Raw genomic sequence first — 3313 nt, 5'->3', positions numbered from 1 at the left:
ATGTCGTTGTCGGGATGATAGATGTCTCATATGGGGATATTCAAAGGAGTTTGCAAAGAAAAGCGTCTGGACTTCTTTGAGTTGCTTGAAGACGTTTCACCTCTCATCCGAGAAGCTTCTTCAGTTCTAAGGTCAAATGGCCGAGAGTCCCAGATTTAAACCCAGTGGGAGTATCCCCCCAAAGAGGGACAAAGGACCCCCTGGTGATCCTCTAATCACATGCGACAAGGTGTGAAAGCGGGTGTGGTACCTAATCAGCCAGGGTTTCGGGTGAGCTCATTGTGAAACCTGGCCCCACCCTATCATGTGATTTCCTGAGGTCAGATGGCCCAGGATGTGAGTGGGTGTTAAGGCGTCTGGGAGGGAACTCAAAACTGGATTATAGATGGCAGACAGTTGGTGTCGTAAACCACCGCCTCTGTTCAAAGATGGTCGCTCACAGTGGACATAGATGGCCTCTTTCACTCCTCTTTCAAACCATCTGTCCTCTCTGTCCAATATGTGAACATTGGCATCCTCGAAAGAGTGACCTTTATCCTTAAGATGCAGGTGGACTGCTGAGTCTTGTCCTGTGGAGGTGGCTCTTCTATGTTGTGCCATGCGCTTGTGAAGTGGCTGTTTGGTCTCTCCAATGTAGAGGTCCGGGCATTCCTCACTGCACTGTACAGCATACACCACGTTGTTCAGTCTGTGTTTTGGAGTTTTGTCTTTCGGGTGAACCAGTTTGTGTCTGAGTGTGTTGCTGGGTCTGAAGTACACTGGGATGTCGTGCTTGGAGAAAACTCTCCTGAGTTTCTCTGATACACCGGCTACATAGGGGATGACAATGTTGTTGCGTCTGTCTTTCTTATCCTCCCTCGCTGGTGTCTGATCTTCTTTTCTGTGCCTCTTTGCTGACTTTATGAATGCCCAGTTAGGATAACCACATGTTTTCAGTGCTTCCTTTACATGTGTGTGTTCCTTCTTTTTCCCTTCAGGCTTAGAGGAACAAGTTCTGCCCGGTGGTGTAGGGTCCTAATTACTCCAAGTTTGTGTTCCAGAGGGTGATGGGAGTCAAAGAGGAGGTACTGGTCCGTGTGTGTGGGCTTCCGGTAAACTTCAATGTTGGGGTTGCCATTCTCTTCAATGTGCACAGCGCAGTCCAGGAAAGGCAAACAGTTATCCTTAGTGTCTTCCCTGGTGAACTTGATGTTTTTATCCACGGCGTTAATGTGCGAGTGAAGGATTCCACTTCTTGTGTCTTGATTTTGACCCAGGTGTCGTCTACATATCTGTACCAGTGGCTGGGTACTCTCCCTTTAAAAGAGCCAAGAGCCTTTCTTTCCACTTCCTCCATGTAAAGGTTGGCTACAATAGGTGACACAGGGGAGCCCATGGCACAGCCATGTTTTTGTCTGTAGAAGCCTTCGTTGTATTTGAAGTATGTTGTGGTAAGGCAGAGGTCTAACAGTGTGCAGATCTGATCGGGTGTGAAGTTGGTCCTGTCTTCCAAGGAGCTGTCTTCTTGTAGTCGTTTTCTGACAGTCTCCACTGCCTCTGTGGTGGGTATGCAAGTGAAGAGAGAGACTACGTCAAAGGACACCATGGTTTCATCTGGATCCAGGGTAAGTTTCTGGACCTTGTCGGTGAAGTCGGTGGAGTTCTTGATGTGGTGTGGGGTGTTCCCCACGAGAGGTGCCAGGATGGTAGCAAGGTGTTTCGCAATGTGTCACCTATTGTAGCCAACCTTTACATGGAGGAAGTGGAAAGAAAGGCTCTTGGCTCTTTTAAAGGGAGAGTACCCAGCCACTGGTACAGATATGTAGACGACACCTGGGTCAAAATCAAGACACAAGAAGTGGAATCCTTCACTGCGCACATTAACGCCGTGGATAAAAACATCAAGTTCACCAGGGAAGACACTAAGGATAACTGTTTGCCTTTCCTGGACTGCGCTGTGCACATTGAAGAGAATGGCAACCTCAACATTGAAGTTTACCGGAAGCCCACACACACGGACCAGTACCTCCTCTTTGACTCCCATCACCCTCTGGAACACAAACTTGGAGTAATTGGGACCCTACACCACCGGGCAGAACTTGTTCCTCTAAGCCTGAAAGGAAAAAGAAGGAACACACACATGTAAAGGAAGCACTGAAAACATGTGGTTATCCTAACTGGGCATTCATAAAGTCAGCAAAGAGGCACAGAAAAGAAGATCAGACACCAGCGAGGGAGGATAAGAAAGACAGACGCAACAACATTGTCATCCCCTATGTAGCGGTGTATCAGAGAAACTCAGGAGAGTTTTCTCCAAGCACGACATCCCAGTGTACTTCAGACCCAGCAACACACTCAGACACAAACTGGTTCACCGAAAGACAAAACTCCAAAACACAGACTGAACAACGTGGTGTATGCTGTACAGTGCAGTGAGGAATGCCCGGACCTCTACATTGGAGAGACCAAACAGCCACTTCACAAGCGCATGGCACAACATAGAAGAGCCACCTCCACAGGACAAGACTCAGCAGTCCACCTGCATCTTAAGGATAAAGGTCACTCTTTCGAGGATGCCAATGTTCACATATTGGACAGAGAGGACAGATGGTTTGAAAGAGGAGTGAAAGAGGCCATCTATGTCCACTGTGAGCGACCATCTTTGAACAGAGGCGGTGGTTTACGACACCAACTGTCTGCCATCTATAATCCAGTTTTGAGTTCCTCCCAGACGCCTTTAACGCCCACTCACATCCTGGGCCATCTGACCTCAGGAAATCACATGATAGGGTGGGGCCAGGTTTCACAATGAGCTCACCCGAAACCCTGGCTGATTAGGTACCACACCCGCTTTCACACCTTGTCGCATGTGATTAGAGGATCACCAGGGGGTCCTTTGTCCCTCCTTGGGGGGATACTCCCACTGGGTTTAAATCTGGGACTCTCGGCCATTTGACCTTAGAACTGAAGAAGCTTCTCGGATGAGAGGTGAAACGTCTTCAAGCAACTTAAAGAAGTCCAGACGCTTTTCTTTGCAAACTCCTTTGACTACGATGACCTGGATGACTGAGAACCTTCACAGCCATATGGGGATATGACATTTTGGTCATATCGCACATTCTCTACCTCGTCCCTGTGCTGTCTCATCTCCATCAGAGATGACCCAAACACGGTGGTGTCATCAGCATACATGACGGTGACATTGGTCGGGTGGCTGGTGTGCAGTCATAGGTTGTACAGGTCATACAGCAGGGGGCTGAGAACGAGCCCTGTGAACATGCAGTCCTCAGCCACAGTGGGGGGAGATGTGGGTGTTGGGTCAGACTGATTGAAG

This window comes from Oreochromis aureus, linkage group 3 (genome assembly GCF_013358895.1).
Source record: "Oreochromis aureus strain Israel breed Guangdong linkage group 3, ZZ_aureus, whole genome shotgun sequence".
In the NCBI taxonomy this organism is placed as follows: Eukaryota; Metazoa; Chordata; class Actinopteri; order Cichliformes; family Cichlidae; genus Oreochromis; species Oreochromis aureus.
The sequence above is the reverse complement of the archived record's forward strand: the minus strand, read 5'-3'. Positions refer to the sequence as shown.